The sequence below is a fragment of the Ranitomeya variabilis genome, chromosome 1, assembly GCF_051348905.1.
Source record: "Ranitomeya variabilis isolate aRanVar5 chromosome 1, aRanVar5.hap1, whole genome shotgun sequence".
NCBI classification, from domain to species: Eukaryota; Metazoa; Chordata; class Amphibia; order Anura; family Dendrobatidae; genus Ranitomeya; species Ranitomeya variabilis.
Genome location: NC_135232.1, coordinates 89,787,114 through 89,811,604, shown reverse-complemented (window position 1 = coordinate 89,811,604; position 24,491 = coordinate 89,787,114).

Genomic DNA, 24,491 nt, shown 5'->3' with positions numbered 1-24,491 from the left:
AAAATATCTCTCTGCTGAGACAATCTTATAAATGTGTCCCTGCTGTGTACTGTGTAATGGCTGTGTTTGACCGTATAGGAACATCATCTGAACATCGTCTGAAGCAAAAGAGAGGATAAAGACATTACTGAACGGGGTCACCACTGATTCTTTTTGAGAGTAAAACACTTCTCTACCTGTTTTAAATAATGTTGTACTGCAAAGAAAGGATCAGCTGTGATCCCTGCTGTAATGTCTGTATAGTCTTTTACTTCCTCCCCTGCCCAGGAGCTGTGGTATGTTCAATCTGTTCCTGCACAGTCAGACACATCCATTAGACTAGGGCACACCTATATATATAAAGCTGAGGGTATGTATGTGTATGTGTGTGTATGTATCAAGCCATGCCCACTCCACATAGCCCTGCCCACTCTGCATATCCACACTGACTCCACACACAAAGCCCTGTCCACACAGCCCACGTTGTTAGCGCACACGGGCGGAGACACATTCACATCGAAAGCCACCCTGCACAACTCATTGGCTGTGACGTCCCAGCCGCTGCAAGCTACAATCAGGGCCATCGCCTTCAGAATATCAGTGCGCCACAGGCACAGGCTACATCTAGCTCTGGCGTGTCTAGAATTGAGTTGCTCCTGTGAGGCATGGCGTCAAGGGAATAGGATGCGCCTCATGGATTACACCGCTGTGCTCACAACAGGAAGTTGCTGTGCACGTGTGAGGGGAAGAGAGGAGTGAGGTGAAAATGAGAGGAGTGAGGGGAAAATGAGAGGAGTGAGGGGAAAATAGTGGATTGAGGGGAAAATGAGAGGAGTGAGGGGAAAATAGTGGAGTGAGGGGAAAATAATGGAGTGAGGGGAAAATGAGAGGTGTGAGGTGAAAATGAAGAGGTGTGAGTGGAAAATGAGAGAAGTGAGGGGAAAATAGTGGAGTGATCGGAAAATGTGGTGAGGTCAAAATGGCAGGTGTGTGGGGGAAAATGAGAGGAATGAGGGGGAAAATGAGGTGTGAGAGGGAAAATGAGAGATGTGAGGGGGAAAATGAAAGATGTGAGGGAAAAAGTGAGAGGCGTGATGGGAGAATGAGAGAAGTGAGGTGCTCCTGCAGTATGAGGCTATGTATAGAGAAGAGTGAGGCTTTGCAGGTGGAGGCTGTGTATAATATCACATTCACACGTTCAGTCTTTGGTCAGTACTTTACCTCAATATTTATAAGTCAAAACCACGAGTGGGAGAAAAATACAGAAGTGGTGATGTGTTTCTAATATACTTTTCCTCTGATTGTTTTACTCCAAGTTTTAGCTTAAAAATACTGAGGTAAAAATACTGACAAAATAACGTGTCAACGAGGTCTAAAGGACAAAAGCGTGGTGCTGCAGAAGAAGTAGGCTGTGTTATCAAAAGGTTCTTGAATGAGTTGAAAATAAAATACTATCAATACTTGGGTAATCATTTAGTTAATTTGTGTTGCAAATCTGTAGTGTTGAATATATGATGTGAAATGTTTTTATGTGCAATATAATCATTAGAACTTGTTATAACTAACCACAGTTAATTACTATGCACGGGCAATGCCGGGCTCTTCAGCTAGTTTATAATATTATCTCGGGACAGGAACATTTTTTTTAAATACATCCAATTGTGGAGTTTATTTTTATTCCAAGATCTGTTGATTAAAATATACTTTTGTTTGTGGCACGACCCCTTTTAAATTTCTTTACCAATGATTGAAAACAGAATGAAATAACCTTGTGTATTCCATGCTGTATTGCTTTCCATACAAGCGATATTCTTTCCTGGAAGCATTTCTGCTAGGGCAAAATATCTCCATAATATGGCACCATATGGGACTCTTCATACTCCAGCACACAGAATGCCTGTGGCTTCATAGTATGTTGCTGTAGGGACTCCATGTGCTTCTCTACAGGGTTTCTGCCATGTCCATACAGCCTAAAGAAAAAAAGGGAGGTTGGTACCGTGTTAGTCAGTTGAAAAAGAATGCTATCAGTGAGAAAAACAAGATAATCTTGTAGTTATGATACCTTTTAATGGCTAAGAAAAATAAATAAATACTGTTAGAAAGCAAACTTTTGAGACTTCTTAGGTCCCTTCCTCAGGCATGGTACAACAAACTTTATAAAGAAACATAAATAAATGCACACAGGAAAAAATAAAACAATAAATAAATAGGTCAAACAACAGCAAAAGAAAAAAAATTAAATCAAGGGCTACCACCTCACTTCCATTGACGATTAGCTCATTAGAGCCACAAGAAGTCAATTACTTTAATACGGAGAAAAAGAGGAGAACAATCGTGTACCTCTGATGGTGACGTACAACCCTCAGTTTGAGGTACTGAGTAAAAGTGCTAAAAATGTCACCCAATCCTACACAAGGATGACTGGCTAAAGAAAATATTCAAAGACCCTTGCTTGCTGTGCTACAAACAACCTCCAATTTTAAGAACCATCATGATCCAAATTTCAGTGCCCTCGGATACACCAAGAGAAACTTATCCTTCTGGTCCCTGCCAGTGAAATATTCATCTTCCTGTGCTGTGTGCTAAAGATAAGTGATTGGAGTGGAGTTGTTGTAGTAGTTATCTGTAGTTTGCTGTAGTAGGAGTGTGTTTATCTCCTATCCCTATCCCCATTTAGTTTATTACTTCCTGTCCCTATCATCATCCCTATTGTTGGTTAGTGCTTTGGTATGATAGAGATCTTCTGTTATATGTTTGTTTTTTGTTTACCTTACATTTCTGTCCCATACCTCCTTACTGAAGACCATCAAAGCATGTCATTTTCACTGCCCCCCCCTTTGTATCTTGTTATGGAACCTGTTGCAGTCATTGCCAAGCTATTGCATGGTCTGTTGCTTGAACTGTCAGACCAACAATCTAGGGTCTCACAGCAGCAGTCTGTTGGTCTTGCGGGCAGTCAGGCTGGACTGGAACCTAACATGGCCCTCCCAGATAGGTTTTCTGGGGGACGGGATAAATTTGTTGTTTTCTGTGAAGCCTGCAAGCTTCATTGTAGGCTTCATCCTCATTCTTCTGGGAGTGAGGAGCAATGGGTTGGGATTGTTATTTATCTCTTTCAATGATATCCTCCATCTCAGACCTTTTCACTTCCGTCAGACTGACTGTCTCTCCTGTTGGTTGATTTTTTGGGGGGCTATAGGCCTCATGTATGATGATCCGGACTGTGTCTCCCTTGCTGAGTGTAAGCTACATAAGCTCCAACAGGGAGCCGGCCGGCAGAGGTATTCTGCTCATGGTTCCATAGATGGGCTAATAACACCTTATGGAAAGATCCTGCTCTTAGGAGTCAGTTTTGTCAGGCCCTGCCTGAAAGATTAAAAAATGCACTAGCCCTTTCCGAAACTCCTGAGTCATTGGAAGCCACCATAGCTCTGGCCATTTGCATAGATAGACACGTCAGGGATAGACCTGTTGTGACTTCCTCCCCCGTGGTACTCCCGAAAGCAGAGGCTAGAACCAGTTAGGAAGGGCCATTCTTCGGTATGAGTCTCTTGTGGTTCGCCGCAAAATAGGGTTGTGTTTTTACTGTGGTCAAAAGGGGCATTTTATTTGGGTCTGTCCTTCTTTACCAAAGCACAAAATCTTCTAACTCCAGATTGTGTGGAAGATGACAACCTGGGTGTATATATCTCCTCTGCATGCGTATCTCAGGTTTTCTTACCTGCAGAAGTGGTTATTGGTATGAAAACTGAAAAACTATCTATCCTCTTGGCAGTAGTGCATAATGTGAACTTGCGCATTAGGACTCTTCACGTGGAGCTCCTTTCTTGTTATGTCTTGGAAGGTCTCCCTATTCCTATTGTGTCCGGTTATTGACTGGCAGTCCAACGAAATAGTCAAGTGAAGTAATTTCTGCAAATTAATTGCCTAGGTACCATAATTTCTAGTGTTTTCACTAAAACCATAACCTCTTTTCTGTCTGATTTTGTGGTGTGTTCTCAGAAAAGTGGTGCCAGGAACTGCCTCTCCACCGTGTATATGATTGCCCTCTAAACTTTCTCCCTGGAGCAAAATTACGCAAAACCAGCTTTTACAATCTGTCTGGCCCTGAAAGGCATGCCCTGAAGGATTACATCTCTGAGAGTCTTGCTAAAGGACATATTAGACCCTCCTCTTGGCCCATAGCAGCAGGGTTCTTCTTTGTTAACCCCTTCATGACCGTAGGTATTTTCGTTTTTGTGTTTTCGTTCTTTGCTCCCCTTCTTCCCAGAGCCATAACTTTTTTATTTTTCTGTCAATTTGGCCATGTGAGGGCTCGTTTTTTGTGGGATGAGTTGTACTTTTGAATGACACAATTGGTCTTAACATACAATGGGTCCGGAAATTATTCAGACCCCTTTAAATTTTTCACTCTTCGCTTCATTGCAGCCATTTAGTAACTTCAATAAAGTTCATTTTTTTCTCATGAATGTACACTCTGCAGCTCATCTTGACTGAAAAAAAACAAATGTAGAAATTTGTCCATATTAAAAAAGAAAAACTGAAATATGACATGGTCATAAGTATTCAGACCCTTTGCTCAGAAACTCATATTTAATTCACATGCTGTCCATTTCCTTGTGATCCTCCTTGAGATGGTTCTACTCCTTCATTGGAGTCCAGCTGTGTTTAATTAAACTGATAGGACTTGATTTGGAAAGGCACACACCTGTCTATATAAGACCTCACAGCTCACAGTGCATGTCAGACCAAATGAGAATCATGAGGTCAAAGGAACTGGCCAAGGAGCTCAGAGACAGAATTGTGGCAAGGCACAGATCTGGCCAAGGTTACATTAATGCGAAAAAAATGAACTTTTTTGAATTTACCAAGTGGCTGCAATGAAACAAAGAGTGAAAAATTTAAAGGGGTCTGAATACTTTCCGTACCCACTGTATCGTGTACTGGAAAACAGGAAAAAAATTCAAAGTGCGGTGAAAAGAAGTGCAATTCCACAATTGTTTTTTGATTTGCTTTTTTACTATGTTCACTAAATGCTATAACTGGCCTGCCATTATGATTCTCCAGGTTATTACAAGTTCATAGACACAAAACTTGTCCTAGTGGTGAAAAAAAATTCCAAAGTTTGTTAAAAAAAAAAATTGCGCCATTTTCCAATACTCGTAGCATCTTCATTTTTTGTGATCTCAGGTTGGGTGAGTACTTATTTTTTGTACGCCGAGCTGACATTTTTAAAGATACCCTTTTGGTGCAAATACGATCTTTTGAACGCCCATTATTGCATTTTAATGCAATGTTGCAGCCACCAATAAAACATAATTCTCGGGTTTTGACCTTTTTTATCGTTACGCCATTTAGCGATCGGTTTAATTCTTTTTTTATCTTGATAGATCGAGCGATTCTGAGCGCGGCGATACCAAATATGTGTATGTTTGATTTTCTTTTTATTGTTTTATTTTGAATTGAGCAAAAGGGGAGTGATTTGAACTTTTATATTTTTTTAATTATCTTCCAATGTGGTGTACCTAATTCTGTGTACTATATGTCCTATTTGGGGTCTCTATGTGGGAGAAACAGGACAGAAACTGAGAGCAAGGCTTATGTCTCATCACCACACGATTTAAATTTTTTTATATTTTTAAAAACATTTTTTTTTACATTTGGCATGCTTCAATAGTCTCCATGGGAGACTAGAAGCTGCCATAATCCAATCGACTCTGCTACATACAGGCAATAATCACATCGCCTGTATGTAGCAGAATTGCTAACTTGCTATGAGCGTTGACCACCGGGCGGCGCTCATAGCAATCCGGCAGTGACAAGCATAGAGGTCTGCTGGAGACCTCTGGTTGTCATGCCAACCCATCTGCGACCCGCAGTCATATGACATGGGCACCGATGGGCGGGATTTCCAGTGCGTTTGCCGCGGTCACAATTTGACAGTGGCATATAATGGGTTAACAGCTGTGTGAGGATCATGAATCCTCCCTCGGATGTTAGTGGCACATGTCATCTCTTCAAAACAGCTAAAATATGCCAAAAAGATGTGCGCTTACCGCTGGAGCCCACATCAAAGGGAGGGTGCCCGACATTGGCATATTATTACGCCCGATGTCGGAAAGGGTTAAAAAGAAAGATGGGTGCCTGCATTCCTGTTTAGATTTTTGTGAGTTAAATCAGATTACTATCCTGGACCATTATCTCCTCTCACTCATTCCCGACTTATGTAATCAGTGTTGGGACAAAATGGTTCTCTAGGCTGGACCTCAGGGGAGTTTATAATCCAATCAGGGTCAAGAAGGGGGATGAGTGGAAGACGACCTTTAAGACTTCTGAAGGGCATTATGAAAACCTGATCATGCCCATTGATTTTACTAATGTCCCCACTGTTTTCCAACATTTTAACAACATTTTTCGTCACCTTGTTGGTTGTTTTTTAAAAACTGGTCAGACCTTCTTGTCCCTGCCGGTGAAAGATTTGTCTTCCTGTGCTGTGTGCTAAAGCTAAGTGGTTGGAGTAGAGTTGTTGTAGTAGTCATCTGTGGTTTGCTGTAGTACTTGTGTGTTTATCTCTTGGTCCCTATAGCCATTTAGTTTATTCCTCTCTATCCTACTTCCTACTGTTGGTTAGTGCTTTTGTATGATTTTCTGTTATCCCTGTTTTGTCTTTGTGTTTTGTGTACCTTACATTTCAGTCCCATGCCTCATGAGGTGGGGGAGGGGACAGATCAGGGTTTATCAGGAGCATAGTAAGTTCGGAGACTCTGGCCTCTCTACCTTTAAGAGTACCCCTAGGACAGGAATAGTTAGGTTCCCAGTTCCAGGGACAGTTTGAGGCCCCTCTTCCTTACAGAAGACCGTCACAGCGTGACAACAAGACATTCACATGTTCCTCTTCCAATGTGGTGTACTTAATTCTGTGTACTATATGTCCTATTTGGGGTCTCTATGTGGGAGAAACAGGACAGAAACTGAGAGCAAGGATGAGGTCTCATCGCCACATGATTACAGATAAAAAAAACATTTACCGGAGGAGAAACATTTCTGAAGTGCAGGACACAACATAGACAATGTGAAAGTTTTCATATTAAAAGGCAATTTGAAAGCACAAAAACATCAAAGAGTTTGGGAATACAAAGTTATTAAAATCTTTGGTTCCCTCCACACAGGACTAAATCTGTCTGGAGGATTTATGACTCACTACAAGATCTGAGGAATCTGCTCATGAGACAGTGAGGGCACCAGGCCTATGGTCTTACTTGGATATTGGGACTATAAAACTTTTACATCACTAATCTAATCCAACAAAGGATTCTTTCTCTGAGCACAGTTTGTTTTTTTATTTAAATGCCCATTTACTGTGCCTTGTCTGTTTTGTTTTTTTTTGTTGTTTTTTCTTCTTCCATTGCTTGCTGTTTGTTTTACCTATTGATTTTTTTTTCCTGTGTGTATAAATTTGCTTTTGTTCAGAAACTTTGTTATACCATGCCCGAGGAAGTCCCGAAAGCCTGCTTTGTAACATCATTTATTTTATTTTTGTTAGCCATTAAAAGGTATCATAATAACTATGAGATTATCTTGTTTTTCCCGCTGAGAGCATAAAGCCTAATAAACACTCATGTCATGCATCTAAACTATAGTAACTGCAGAAGAACAATACATGAACTGTGACATTTCTTTTGCATTACCTCTACAAGATTTCTGAATTTGAAGGTTCTTTTTAAGACCGATTTCAATTTGTGCATTGATTTCTTGACCTTAGAAATAGGCTTTTGCTGAACGTATTTACGTAACTAACGTCTTGTAATTTCTCATATATACCAATAGGAGGAGCAGTCTTCAAAGTAGTAATACTTAATCACTTTTATGCTATCTTCTGTCAATCCTCCATGCTGTAAAACGTGAACAAAAACATTAAAGACACCTGTTTGTGTCACCAATGTATTTTATTTTATATACAGTATATATATGCTCTCTATATATAGCAAATATATATATATATATACATATATCTATAAATAAATAAATAGATATATCTATATTTATATAAAAGCTAGATATAAATAGCATGTACTGTATATATCTATTAGATTGTGAGCCCCATTGGGGACAGCGATGATAATGTATGTAAAGCGCTGCGGAATAAGATAGCTCTATATAGGCAAAGCATAATAAAATAATAATAAACAATAATAATAAATATATATAAATAATATATAAATAATACATTATATATATATACTGTATATATGTATGCATAAATTATTATCAGGATTATAATATTGCTAATAGATAAAAAAAAATTACATTATATTAGAACATGTATATATTTGATAATATTTTTAATCCGTTTGCAATATTATAACATGAAAATGATATATACGTGTGTGTGCAATATTCATGATATACTGTGTATGCTGCCTTCATGGTACACGGTATGTGCTGTGTTGATCGCATACTCATTGTATAGTATATGGGCATTATTCATGGTATACTCTGTATATGTTGTGTTCCAGATTACCTGTATATGCCGTATGTATCATATATGTGCCGTGATTTGTATGCGCTGTGGTCACAGGTTTACCTAAATGATAATGAAGTCTCCTTGATCACCATGTTTTATTTGCTCCTTCCATCGGTTTATTCAGATCAGTTTTTTTTTCTCTCTCAAGCAGAAAGGTGAACTGAGCTTCTTTCCTCCTGCTTTGCCCAATGAAATTTTAATCATGCCCGATAAAGCATACTAATGCATTAATGAATGTCATATGCGCAGTTAATTATTCCTGTGCCATGACAGCGAGGAGAAGGAAATGAGAAAGAGTGCAGCATGTTTCACTATGTGATGTGTGATACATTGCAAATGCAGAAAATGTTTGCCCTGTGATAACCAAGACGACCTTACTGTATATGTGTAAGATAATAATACAGAGCTCAAAATGTTCCTCTTACAATGAAATTTCATGAATTTTTTTTAATTCGTGCAATTTATAAAATACATTTATAGAAAACATTTGTGAATCTGACTCCCAGCCACCTAACTCCCGATCCAGCGCAGTCTGTTCACCTACGTTTAGCCTGACGTAAAGCTTCTATTGAAATGGAATTTATCGTTTATCAGAAAATTACATTATTTAAATCAGATGAAGAAAAAAAAACATACAAATTTAATTTGAGGCTTCTTATATCTTTATGACTATTTGTCTAGCAAAAAAATATTTAGAGTGATGATTTTGCTAACTAAAGCCGCTTACATGGTTCTATAGGGCTATAATTGCAATCAACCCTGTATGGTTGATTGATTGTGCAGCGCCCCAGAGTCCTGGTCGTTGCAGTACTGATGCTCCGCCGCTAAGGGGGGCTATGGTACGTCTGATGGCACTGAAGGGGTTCATCTGACCAGGTATCACAGACACCAATACATTTCACAGTCTGGCCTCCAGGGGGAGCTAAGGGTTCTATTTATTAGGCCACTCCTCACAATCTGGTAAAACTGGGGGTTAGGCAGGAAGTTAGAGAGAAAGCTGACTGGGTTGGAACCAGGCAACACCTTGTGGCAAAGGGTGTTGTAGGGGAAGATTCAGAGGGGTCTCTGTCAGGGGTGGGATCCTGACAGAGGCCTAGCAACCAGAGAGAACGTTACGGGACCGCGCCTGCACGATATAGCGGCGGTACCCCAAGAAAGGACAAGAAGCGAGGTTTATTGTGCTGAGTGAGAAACGATTTCAATGCAACAAGGAGAATACCAGTAGGAGTCGTGCTATAAGACGAGGCAACATCCTATTGAGGCGCATAACCGGTGGCCGGAACGCCGAGGAAGTATAGAGCTCCAAGCCAAACTTCAAACCTACGGCAGGACAGTCAGTTATAGGCGGGCTGTCTCACCCAAATGACCTAGGAAGACACAGGGGGGTAACAACAGGAGTGGGGCGACGCTAGAGTCCCGGAAGAGCTCCAAGCCTCCCCGTCATACGGGTGCGTCCTAACCATAAGATCTGGGGGACGTGGAAGAACATCAGAATCGAGTTGTGAGGGAACACGAGAAACAGACACAACAGTTGTGAGGACTATCCCGTGGTGCTTAGCAGGGAAGGACTACAACACACAAGCGCTAGAAGGTAGGCACAGATTTCCACCTGCAAAGGGAACTCTGGAGGTGCCATCGGACCGGCCAGGCTTGCACAGCCCGGTTAACCGTATTCCGGATTGAGGATCCTGAAGCCTTCAGTAAAGAGGTAAAGAGACTGCAACCTGGTGTCCTCGTTATTTACTGCAACCTGCACCGCACCACCACAACATCATCACCATCACGCACACCTATCATTGTACGCCCCTCAGCAGGGTCACGGACCGGGTCTAGCCACCGTGACAACCCCAGGACAGAGACTCAGAGGCCCGGTACCGGGTACCCCTCGGCCCTGCGACAGTGGGGGCACTACAACTTGGCGTCACGAACAGGATCTACTTAAGCCTGAAGAATCAGGTCATGTGTGCCTTGGAACTGTGATTTATTATACTTGGAACTGTGACTTATTGCAAAGACTGTGTATTGCCATTTACCGCCAAAATCCGCCATTACAGCGCTGAGGAGAGCACAGGAGAATAAGAGGGGCGTGGAAGTGGGCGTAGACAAGCTGAAGAGCGCAAAAGACAATGGCCGCCCAGTCTAAATATTTCTGCATCCTGAGGACGTGTCCGTCAACGACCGAGGTCCGCCTTCTCATCCTTTTTGGAGGATGGAGACCATGGAGACGGGGCTGCCCACGAAAGAGACCGCGGGAAGAAGACACTGGAGAGGAAGCGAAGATGGCGACGCCGGGAGCACCGCGTGGGAATGACCCGACTCAGCGAGAGGCTGCACAACCCGACACAGACCCGGACACGCCATCGTTGCGGGAACTGACCCTTGCGGAGCTACCGATGGGCCGACCCCCGTGGCCGCCGTCCGAGGAGTGTGTGGCTGCAGCCGAGGCCCGGCAGATAGCCTACCGCCTGGAGGCCGACGCCCGTGTGATCGCTCGGCTGGGCCAACCTACGGAGGTCCGCCTGTCTCCGGTGTCCCCCGCTTCTTTCATCCTGACCGCGGCGGAGTGTGAGCTGCAGGTACAGGGCTTGAGGATCCTACCGGAGGCAGAACACCTTCGACGCTTGATGACGGCTTGGCGGAACAGACCCCAACCTGCGGCCCAGGTGAATCTGACAAGCGTCGCGGAGACTCCACCATCACACTGGGGTGTTGTGGTGTCCTTCAACTCCCGGAAGGGCAGGGGAGTTATCCAGGAGATCGGGGAGCCACTACAGGTCTGTGTCGATCGAGAAGAAGTGGAGCCCTGTGGGGGAAGGTTTGATTCCGACCTGGAGCCTGGCGACGCAGTGACCTACACCCGGTGGAGGAGGGAGGTCGGCTGGATAGCTCGGGGCGTCCAGCGGTGTGTCGCACTCCAGGCCGATGCCGGGACATCTGAGGACGAGCCCCCTGCAGAGAAGGCGATGGAACCTGTCTCCGTGGAACCTCCGGAAGTCCGGGCTCACCGTGTGCCCCTGGGTCGCGCTTGCCCACGAGTAAGGAGGGCATCCCGCAGAGGGATCCTGTCGTTGCTGGAGCCAGGACCGGCCCTTGTTGCACCAACGCGACCTGTTGGCCAGGTGAGGCCTGGAAGGAGACCACCCCCTGCACTGCAAGAAAACTGAGTAAGCAAGAATGCTTTATTGATTGTAAATAGTTCATTGTTTTCTCTGCTGTTTTGCTGCTAACACCCGTCCAGGGTTAACTCTTAAAGGGATCCCTTTGTTGACCCGGGATCCCTATTGCCTTTTGTTTGTTTTCTACTTGTTGCTTCAGTTATCAAGAGACTGCCGAATCATGGACGGTGAATGATTAAAAAACTGATGTTGTAAATAGTTTGCACCTTCTTAAAGGTGCTCTCTACTGGTTTTATAAAAGAAAGGACTCTTTGCGAAGAAACTGTTCCTGGAAGCAGTACCGGAGTCCTTGCTGCATACGGACTTGCAGCTTGAGAAGTTGCACTACCTCATAGAGACTTGGTCCCCTCTTAAAGGGGATGTTCATCGATAGCACTTAAGGAATGATGATGCTTTAAAAGAAGAAGTAACAATGCTGATATGTAAATGTTATATGTAGAAAGCTAGTTAATTGTAAGAGATGTTTAATAATGTTGGTAAAAGAATGAGGACAGAAAGTGAACCCGTACGGGGTTAGTCAGTGAGTCCTCCTAGGAGCCATACAGAGATGGCTCAGTAATCCTGAACCGAAAGATGGAAGATAAGTTCTATACTGTGTATAGTAGTAGAAAGATAGTAGGCCCGGGCAGAAAGGGGCGGTCCTGTAACAGAAAGGAGAGGCAGTAGGTCTGGAGCAGTTAGGACAGGCGGTCCTGCAGATGTAAAGAAGGAGAATGCATAAAAGTTGATTGGCCTTATAATGTGTTATAAGAAGGTCTTTAGTGGATCCAGCGAGTACGTCCTTAAAGGCAATGTTAAATTATTGTTCAAAGATTTTGCACTTAGTAGAATACCCGGTTGGGCAAGAAAAGTTATTTAAAATATTTAACCATGTTTGTAACGTTCAAGTGTCCTCACCTCCCATAAAGGGAAGCTCTGTTAAAAAGTTTACTTGTACTTGCATTCTCAAAATTGTATGTCTTTTTGCTAACATGTATTGTTGTTTTCTTCCCAGTCCAGGAGTACTGGATTTAACCGGGGGGGAGTGCAGCGCCCCAGAGTCCTGGTCGTTGCAGTACTGATGCTCCGCCGCTAAGGGGGGCTATGGTACGTCTGATGGCACTGAAGGGGTTCATCTGACCAGGTATCACAGACACCAATACATTTCACAGTCTGGCCTCCAGGGGGAGCTAAGGGTTCTATTTATTAGGCCACTCCTCACAATCTGGTAAAACTGGGGGTTAGGCAGGAAGTTAGAGAGAAAGCTGACTGGGTTGGAACCAGGCAACACCTTGTGGCAGAGGGTGTTGTAGGGGAAGATTCAGAGGGGTCTCTGTCAGGGGTGGGATCCTGACAGAGGCCTAGCAACCAGAGAGAACGTTACGGGACCGCACCTGCACGATATAGCGGCGGTACCCCAAGAAAGGACAAGAAGCGAGGTTTATTGTGCTGAGTGAGAAACGAGATCAACGCAACAAGGAGAATACCAGTAGGAGTCGTGCTGTAAGACGAGGCAACATCCTATTGAGGCGCATAACCGGTGGCCGGAATGCCGAGGAAGTATAGAGCTCCAAGCCAAACTTCAAACCTACGGCAGGACAGTCAGTTATAGGCGGGCTGTCTCACCCAAATGACCTAGGAAGACACAGGGGGGTAACAACAGGAGTGGGGCGACGCTAGAGTCCCGGAAGAGCTCCGAGCCTCCCCGTCATACAGGTGCGTCCTAACCATAAGATCTGGGGGACGTGGAAGAACATCAGAATCGAGTTGTGAGGGAACACGAGAAACAGACACAACAGTTGTGAGGACTATCCCGTGGTGCTTAGCAGGGAAGGACTACAACACACAAGCGCTAGAAGGTAGGCACAGATTTCCACCTGCAAAGGGAACTCTGGAGGTGCCATCGGACCGGCCAGGCTTGCGCAGCCCGGTTAACCGTATTCCGGATTGAGGATCCTGAAGCCTTCAGTAAAGAGGTAAAGAGACTGCAACCTGGTGTCCTCGTTATTTACTGCAACCTGCACCGCACCACCACAACATCATCACCATCACGCACACCTATCATTGTACGCCCCTCAGCAGGGTCCCGGACCGGGTCTAGCCACCGTGACAACCCCAGGACAGAGACTCAGAGGCCCGGTACCGGGTACCCCTCGGCCCTGCAACAGTGGGGGCGCTACAATTGTATGGTGGGAAACTGATATGTCAGCCCTGAGAAATGAAGTTCTGAAGAAATTGCAAATTAATATGGATGGCGTGTGACAATTCTGTGTGCAGTACTTTTTCTATGTTTGGGCAGCGGCATCACTGTTGTGCTGCACATGCATTGCTCAGGCTGTGACAGCGTATACACCATATATCAGCCTGCCAAACCATTGATGGAGCAACACTCAGAACTTTGAACCAAGGATAGGAAGGAGGCCCAAAATGTACTTTGTCTAATTTACATATTGCTTCAGAACTTAATTTCCCAGCGCCATCACATTTGTTTCCCACCATATAGGTGTGATTACTATTCCCCTATACAGCCATACAAATGGTTTCACAAGTTTAATCACCTTGACTTTAAATGGTCAAAATATTAAAGTATTCTAGTTTTACTATAGTAACCAGTTCATACTCAACAGGCTGTTCCTGCTTTCTGAATTTCATGTTTCAGCTTTGCTGTGTAGACTCAGACACAATCAACAGAGCCTTTAAATGGTCATTGCTACTTCATCAAACTTTAAATAAATCACTCGATTATCCCGTATGAAAGAACACTGTACCAAAAAAGGTGTCCAGGTAAATTTGAGAAGATTTGGGGTAGATGGAATTCTTCTCATCATACTCTATAGTCCACACTAATTTAATACTTATGCAAGTGGCTGGATTTATGGCTTCGGGGGCATGACTTAAGGGCAAGATTTACGTAGAATTTTCTTTGGCGACTTATTATTCTTGGTAGTTAAAGTAGGTAATGTTATACAATAGGTAGTTTGTAAGTGCTAGTGATTTGACACACACAGTCTGCTATCCTCGTATTACTTGAGATGTGATGTTGCACTGCAATTATTTGTATTTCATGTTATAACTGATAGTAACAAATGCAAATGTGTGTATTGTTTGATTTATTCTGAATTAATAAACGAATTTACAAAAAAAAACACCTTTAAATAAATCAACATTACAAGTGAACATAAGACACTTTGCAGTATATCTTATCAGATAAATATGCTTCTTTCTCCATATACAATTCCCTTTTAATTTCTCTCCTGCCTCCTAAACTGATTATTAAATCATTAACTGTTGAAATCTATGGAAAGGAAATAAAGGGAGGGAAAGAAATGACTAGAGTGAAAGAGAGAGCTATAGATACAAATATATGGTGCTACTGATTTCTAGTAAATGTTTAGTTCACTCCAGAGCTGGATTCACAGCTATACAGCTCAGTACTCCTTCGTAATGTCCTCCATGCTGCTGTTATGTCTGAACATGTAAACACAATTTTTTAAGTGGGCACCATCTAATAATAATATAATAAATAGTGTGGGTTCACCACCAAGCATGTATGATAAATATCCTAATTTTAAAGAAGAAAGCACATGCTCAAAGGGGTAGGAACTCCACCAGTCAAAGTAGTTGTCTGAATTACAAAAGTTTATTTCCACATAAAGGTACTACACACATTTAAAATCATTTAAAATTACTCCCAAGAGTAAATAGCTCCAAATATTATTATAGTTTGTGCAGAATACAACTAGCTATACAAAAGTGTTATCTATCATTAACAAAGTTGCTACACAGAATTTGATTAATAATACTGCACATGCTGCATATCTATAGTCATACATAAATTTCAATAAACAGGACCTTTGGGTTGGTGACCTTAATATAAGGACGTTATATCATATAGTTTCAAACACTTTCCTTCACAGGAGCAAGCATGAATCATGTAGCAATCTCATAAATTATATCTCTCGGTGATGTATACCGGTGCATTTATGTGCACCTATTATTAGACCTCCAGAGATGCCCATACATGAAACGATGTCAAAATAGATCTTAGAGACCCATATAGGGGCTCAATTGTTAAGTAGGAGAAAGTTGTATACTTCACCCTAACCAGTCCTCTGCGGTCGCCCCCTGGTCCCCTACAGCAGCTGTGCAGTCAGATGGAGTTTTTCAGAAGCCCACGCATTCCGACACACTCAGGTGTCTTCCTCAAGGTGAGTGTACCCCATGTGTGAATTTGTGTCTTTTTATATCATATCAATCTTGTTTACCTTTCTCAGGTGTGAGAAGCGGGTGACGGCGTCGGCGTCCGCGTGTTACTGCCTGACCCGGAAGTGTAGGTCCAGGGTCATATTCTTACTGCGCGCTTGCGCATTAGTGCACACTGTTTTTTCTCTCCCTCTCTCTCCCTTTAGTATGCGCTTGCGCGCGTGAGTCCGGGAGGATAATGCATCCCAACCCTCGCTTGTGCGTTCTGTTGGTTGCGCCTGCGTGCTGATTATTTACCTATTTGCCTGTATACACTTGCGCAATAGCGTTTAGTGGTAGTATTAAGAGAACAAATATGCATACCTATTATTTTATATAGCCCGTAAAGCCGCATGCCTGGTTTACAGCATTTTTGAGACATTGTGCTTGAGCGCCAAAAACTGTTGTTTTTATGACCGTGCGATACTATAATATTTATTTATAAGTGCTGTTGCACTATAATTCTGTAGCCCACATCATTGTTTTTTACCCAACAGCTATATACCAAAAATTTATGATATTTATATACCACATATGGACTTGAAGTCCATTTTAGAACAAAGGCACATGTGATCAGGCCTACAATCGTAAAGATTAAAGTCCCAGGCTAGATGGCTAAATTGTGCCCTTGTATTAAAGGGGAGGGAAACACAAAAAAGGGGGTTTTTTTCTCCAAGGTTTCTCCCCAGATCTTTTTCATGGATGGCTGAAGTTCCAAAGTCTTTTATGTTCCATAAGGCCTATTCGGTAGATGTCCGCTAAAAGTAGAAAAATAAATAAATAAAAAGGCAAGGGGGACAAAAAGGAAAGAAAAAAGGAAAGTTTTTGGTTGTTTTAGATTTTTACAGACAACTTATAAATGCAATACAAATATATGTAAAAAGGTTAACCTTAATTACCTATGGTCAAACAAAGAGGGGCCATTCAAATCATTTCTTTTTATAGAAGCCAGAGTATAACAGCTCCTCATTGAGACCATTAGGTGCTAGGCTGTCTAGTTCATATATCCATCTGGCTTCTCGACGCAAAAGCTCCTCTGTTGTATTGCCCCCCCTTATGTTGGTATTTACCACCTCTAGGCCCATGACTTTGAGGGAATCTCCCAAACCCGCATGGGCTTCCAAAAAATGAGCTGCCACTGATGTTAACGCTTTTCCTTTTGATTTATCAGATCTAGCGGTGGCAATGTTGGACAGGTGTTGTTGTGTTCTGCGTCGTATCTCTTGTGTTGTCTGTCCAACGTAAATTTTGTCACAGCCACAGAACAATGCATAGACAGCATTACGTGAACGACAATTAAAATAAGTTTTTGATTGTACCTGTGTAGGCAAGTGTCTAATTGTAATTCCCCTACTGGCAATCATCTTTGGACAGATAGAGCAGCTCCCACAGGGATAAGATCCTTTGTTGGGGTGACCAGTTCTTAATTTAGTGGTTGGGCGTCTATAATGGCTATTAGACAGATGGTCTTTTAAATTTTTCGCCCTCCTTGCCACTATTTTAGGTCGATCCCCTGTGAAAGGTCTTAGTTTTGGTTCACTTCTTAAAATGCCCCAATTTGCATTAAGAATGCGATATATATCACTCCACTGGTTGTTGAATCTAGTGATTAGATTTACTACATTTGAGCTTGATCTTACCCGTGATCTTAGGGCCTCTTCTCTTGTCCTCTCTCTTGATGACTCGAATGCCTTTGAGATAGTTCTACGAGGGTACCCCCGTTCGCGAAATCTGTCGGTCAAATGGCGAGATTCCTCCAAAAAGTCTTCTCTGCGGCTGCAATTCCTCCTCAGTCTGAGAAATTGTCCTTTTGGGATACCTCTTTTTAGGTGCATTGGGTGGAAACTGTCGAAATGGAGAAGGTTGTTGGTTGCTGTCTGTTTTCGAAACAAAGTGGTAACAATCCGGTTGTGATCGATCTTCAGTTGTAGATCTAAAAATTCAACAGATATAGTGGAAAAACACGACGTCAGTTTAATGTTCCACTCGTTATTGTTGAGCCCCTCTATGAATTTAATCAGATCTTCAGTTGTCCCTGACCAGATTATGACTATGTCGTCTATATATCGTAGCCATTTTGCCACATGTATAGAATACTCCTCCAATCTTTGTACATACGTCTCCTTCCACCATCCCAAAAAGAGGTTGGCGTATGAGGGCGCACATTTGGCCCCCATAGCTGTGCCTGAGGTTTGTTTGTAGAACTCCCTGTCAAACACAAAATAATTTTTTTCCAGAACAAATTTGAGCAAATTCAGGATGAAGGTATCGTGTGCCCTGTCCCCTGTAGATTGTTTACCTAGGAAGTAGGAAGTTGTTGTCATACCCAAATCGTGTCCAATATTCGTGTATAACGCCTCCACATCTAGGGTCACTAGAATGGCATTATCCGGAATTTCTAGACTTTCACAGATTTCTATAAGATGGGATGAATCTCGCACATAAGAGTCCAAGGACTTCGCCAACGGCTGTAAGAAAAAGTCGAGATAAGAGCATGGTTTCTCATACAGTCCCCCCAGCCCCGATATAATCGGTCTACCTGGTGGCCTATCAATGGATTTATGAACTTTTGGCACTAAGTAGAATGTTGGAATAACCGGGTAGGTTGTAATCAAATAGTCTCGTTCTCTCTTGTTTATCGTGCCTGTCACAAAAGCTCCTGTGATCAATCTGTCCAATTGATTTTTGAATATTGATGTTGGATCAGATGGTAATTTTTGGTAATATTGGGCACTATCTAGTTGGCGTCTTGCTTCCTGGAGGTACATATCTTTAGGCCATAACACAATGTTTCCACCCTTGTCTGATTCTTTGATTTCAATCAGATCGTTGTTTTTTAGTTTTGAGAGTGCTAATTTTTCCTCCTTCGTGAGGTTGTTCTGGCCATGTTTATCCAATTGAAGTCTTTTGATATCTCTGCACGTGGTCTCAAAGAATATCTGTATAGTTGGAAACATTGAGAATTTGGGGGTTGCCTGTGATGGTAATCTGCCATTGAAGCGTCTCCTCCCCTGATCCCCGTCATTTTCGGATAATAGGTCTAGTAAATCCCTAAACGTTTGTCTATCCTGGTCCGGTAGCTCATCTACTAGCGATGGTTGATGGTATAACATTTTAAATGTCAACTGTCTGCAGAAAAGGTAAATATCTTTAGTTAATTCGAATTTGTCTAAACCACTCATCGGTGAAAAAGACAAACCCTTTGTAAGTAAATTAGTTTCTATTTGTGATAGCTGGTATGTTGAAAGGTTAATAATCCTAAACCTGTTCGTATCATTACCTATTTCTGCCATGGAGCAGTGGGTGTTTAAAACCGTTTCCGGCTGTTGAGGCGCGTAGTCCTCTTCGAGCTCGGGGACCATAGTCTCTGATTGCGATTTTTCCTGGCTCGGGTGTTTAGGTTTTCTTCGCCCCCTTCTATGCTGCTTTCCCTGTCGCTTGTGTCTGTTGATAAAAAATCACTACCTGCACTAGGTCCCACTATGTCTTTGGCTGGGCCCTCCCCCTGGTTTGATATTTTGGTGGAGGTTCTCCTGTTGCCCTGGTGGGTCCACCTATACATCCTTTGTTTTTCCATGTCCAATTTGTCTCGCTGGAATTTATTCTTTTTCCCTCTAATTATGTCCTTTTCGTATTTATCAATTGTTTCCTTAAGGTGCATTTTGAACGGCTCTATTTGAGTTTTACTGTCAAAGGTCTCTAGTTCCCATTCTTTTTTATTAATGTCCTCTTTTATTTTTGTTAGTACTAACCTGTCTTGATCTATTAACATGTCGATAATTATATATGAGCATCTCTGCAGGCCATTCTCCCAGGTAGTTTTAAACTCCTGCTCTACTTCCCAAGCAGGGAATATTTGGACTCTGAGGCCCCGTGGGACCAGTCCTAATTTCTTATATTCCAACAAACTAGTCATATTCCACCACGTTTTTGTCAATTTTTTATGCAAATTAATCAAATCCTGAGTTAGACCCTGAAATTCCACATTATTAGTGCTGCTACCACCAGCCATAACGCCATCTACTGGACCAAAAATATCCTTCATTTGTTCCTGCCAAGCCGCTTCTCTAGCTGTTAAATCCATTCTATCAATACCTGATGTGCCTCCACTTATAGAAAGAACCCTTAACAGAAGAGAGTCCAAATACCAATATGTAAACACAATTTTTTAATATGTCTGAACATGTGTTACATAGTGACAGGAGGTCAGAATTTCCTGTCTGTGTGTAATGTGTACAGGAGACGTCATAGCAGCTAGTCTTCACCCACTTACTAAGGGAAAACTGGAAAAAATGCAGAAAACAAGCCTTTTAATGTTTACAACAGCTTATTCTGAGAAGGGACATAAATGACAAGCAGGCTTTAAAAGTAAAATGAAAACAGTAGCTGCAATATTTTAAAAAAATAATAAACCCATTATTTCTCACCTGCATATTAGATCTATTTAATGAAACTAACATTAAGTACATGAGACTCATATAATTGGGGGCTGCATCATGAGCAATTTCCTAATGTACATCTGTTACCCGAACCCCTCCTCTCACAAGCAGCAGTAATTTATGTAATAGAGCGGCAAAGTAATGGGGAAATCAAATTTCCCAATGCTCCTCTACCAGCACCATCATCAGCATACAGGTGTTGTTTATGGACATTATGTCTCTGGCTGCTCTCCTAAGGCAACGAAGAATCCACAATGGCCATTGTTTCACCCCTCTTCTTTGATCTCCAAATTCACTGCACACATATAATGTAGAGCGCAGCTACATAGAACAGAATTAGATTTCCCTCTTGCTTTTTTCCTTGTGATACTTGAATCTTTACTGCTTGAAATGGAAACAATTTGGGTAAGTGCATTATGAAACAGATTACGATGCCGTTCCTAAGTATAGGTTTCAGTAGCTTCAAAGGTCGGGGCTTCTCATTACTTTGAATGACTGTAATACTATACTTTGCCTGTAGTGGCCACTGTGGGAAAATAGCTGACTGCCTCTTCCTTAGGCAAAATTAGATGTTTTTCTATGGGTCTTTGAAATCAGACCCTCGGTGGCTCTCATTCTTAAGGGGTTATCTATGAGATAATCCTTTAAAAGTATGATAACTATTAAATTGGTGTGGGTCCCATTCCTAGACCCCACTTTGATTGTGAGATTGGGCTTCTTGTATCCAACGTTCTCCTCTGGTATTAAGAAAGCCAGAATAACCCTAGTAGTAGTAGGTCACTCTTCTCAAATCTAAATAAAAATAACCAAGTGCGTAAAGTTGAAAAAAAATTAAGTCCAACATTTTATTCCTAATTCTCTGAAGACTGACAACTTGTTTAAGGAATTTGTCAGAATGATCCACCTCCCAAACTATTTATATGTTCACTAGATGGTGGCCCGATTTTAACGCATCCGGTATTCTAGAATATGTATGTAGTTTATTTATGAAGATTTCAGAATAATGCAATGAATACACAGGATTCAGCCGGCCGGCCGCAACCAATTAGCGAAGCGTGTTTCAAATCCCGCACCAATTCGTGGCCGGACTGCGTCTGTCGCTGATTGTTCGCAGCTGGCCGGGCGCGGCCAATCAGTGAAGCCAGGGCGAGCTCCAGGTTTTTGAGGACCCTGGGCGAATGAGTCTCACAGCCCACGTAGCATATAACAACCCACGTAGTATATAGCACAGCCACGTAGTATATAGCACAGCCACGTAGTATATAGCACAGCCCACGCAGTATATAACACAGCCCACGCAGTATATAACACAGCCCACATAGTATATAATGCAGCCACGTAGTATATAGCGCAGCCACGTAGTATATTTCACAGCCACGTAGTATATAGCACAGCGACGTAGTATATACCACAGCCCACGCAGTATATAACACAGCCCATGCAGTATATAACAGCCCATGTAGTATATAACACAGCCCACGTAGTATATAGCAATGTGGGCACCATATCACTGTTAAAAAAAGAATTAAAATAAAAAATAGTTATATAATCACCTTCCGGCGGCCCCTGGATCCAGCCCAGGCGATTAGCAATGATCCTCGCGACGCTCTGTTGCCAGTAATGCCTTGCAGCAATAACACGTGATGATGTAGCGGTCTCGCGAGACCGCTACATCATCTGGGGTCATTGCCGCAATGCATTCTTGGGACTGGAGCATCGCGAGGAGCGGGAAAGGCTGCCGCGGACGCTGGAAGGTGAGAACATAATGTTTTTTTATTCAACTATTTTTAAGATTATATGTTTTTACTAGGGTTGAGCGAAACAGGTCGTGCATTTTCATAAGTCGCCGACTTTTGGCAAAGTCGGCGTCTCATGAAACCCGACCCGATCCCTGTGCGGGGTCGGCCATGCGGTATGCGATCTTGGCGCCAAAGTCGCGTTTCGTATGACGCGTTTAGCGCCATTTTTTCAGCCAATGAATGAGCGTGGGCAGGGTGATGACATAGGTCTTAGGGGAGTGAACGCCTACCGTCATGTTATCGCTTGTGCGCAGTAGGGATTTGGAATGTGCAATATGAAATTTTCTGTGCTGGGACGGAGGGGAGAGAGAGAGAGAGAGAGAGAGAGAGAGAGAGAGAGAGAGAAAAAAAAATTAAATTCCTTCATTGGGTTTCGTGTTTCGGCCGAAACCCGACTTTCCACGGTGGTCGGCCGATTTCACTCGACTCGACTTTTAAGACAGTCGGGTTTCACAAAACCCGACTCGACCCTAAAAAACTAAAGGTCGCTCAACCCTAGTTTTTACTATTGATGCTGCATACAGAGGCGTATCTAGGGTTTCTGGCACCCGGGGCAAGAATTCATTTTGGCGCCCCCCCAGGACATATGCGATTTGCACACTTAGTCATGAACCCACGAGCCGCTCTCCCTAATGCTCTCAATATTCAGTGAAAAACTGAGAGAAGCAGAAGAGAAGCTCCACGTCACAGGACCACAAGTATGAAAGTCGCATGTGAGTGAAGTGTCCAATGATGAGTACTGGAACCTGCAGAGCTGAATCCGGACATCGTAGCTTCTGAATTCTCACAGCTGCACACTTTTAGGATTCTCCCTTGCCGGTTGACCGCATGTATGTAAATCGCCAGCACGAGAGAATCCTGACAGTGTGCAGTGCGCACTGTGAGAACTCAGAAGTCTGCAGTCACAAAGAATGACTGCAGACTCATCACAAACCTGGACATCCCCTTAAATGCTCCTAACATAAATAAAAACATGAGAGTTAGTTAGTATCACAAATAACATTTACATCCAGGTACCTTATAGATGACGTCGCCTCTGGAGTCGTTCTCCTTCTTTTCTTCATCTTGTCCAGACCCCATGATGAGTTTTCTCATCCACAGCCGTCTCTGCAGACTTCTATCTTCTCCGCTCTTTTGCAGAAAATCTCCACATGATGCCCTTAAAGATAGAAGTGTCATTATAATGCTCCTGAATGAATAATTGCCCCTCACTATATTGTCTGCACAAAATATGACCCCCACACTGTCCCTTTTATGGTACATGCTCTTCACACTGACCTCTCCTTTCCATACCGGCCCCCTCTTCACACTGTCCTCTCACACTGTGTCCTCCCTATAGGGTCCAGTATTTATACTGTACTCTCATCAGACCCCCCCTCCTTGGTATACTGTCCGCTCCTGGCTGTGCCCTTACACTGTCCCCCCATGCTACGAACCCACTACTCAGTTTCTATTCTGTGCCCACTCACTTTTCTCCCCCATACTGTCTCCTCACACTATTCCCCTCCCTCCTCATACTGCTCCTCTCACATCCCTCCTGTTCACCAAACTGTATCCTCATATATTTACCCCTCACTTTCTATACTGCCTGCTCACCTGACTCCCTATACTGTGTCTGCACACATCCCATCACCCTCAATCCCCGTACTCTGTCCACATACATTTTTCACATCGCTACTCATACTGTGTCCGCATACATTCCCCTTTTTGCTCCTCATACTGTCTGCACCATCCCCCATACTGTTTCCTCAGATGTGCCCCCATTCTCCTGTACTGTTTCCTCATACATTCCCCAAAATCCCCAGTACTGTTTCCTCATACATGCCCCCCCATTCTCCTGTACTGTTTCCTCATATATGCCCATAATTTTCCTCTACCCCACCCCATCATTGCTCTCTTCACCACCTCCATCTTTGCCTTCTCCACCACCACTATCATTGCTTTCTCCCCCACCACCCCATAATTTCCCATTCCACACCTCCATCATTTCCTCCTTTGCCTTTTCCACCATATCCATCATTTTCTCTTCCCCCACCATCCCCATCATTGCCCTTTCCACCACCATCATCATTGTCCTTTCTGCCGCCATCACCATACTTGCCCATTCCACCACCTCCATCATTTTCTCCCCCTACAATATCATCAGTGTGCTTTCCACCACCACCATCCTTGTCCATTCTACCACCTCCATCAATTCTTCCCCCCTCATTATTGCCCTTTCCACCACTTCCATGATTTCCTCCTCCCCGCCATCATTGCATTCTCCCCCCACCACCTTCATTGCCCATTCCAATTTCCACCTCCATCATTGCCCATTCCACCTCCATCATTGCCCATTCCACCACATCCATCA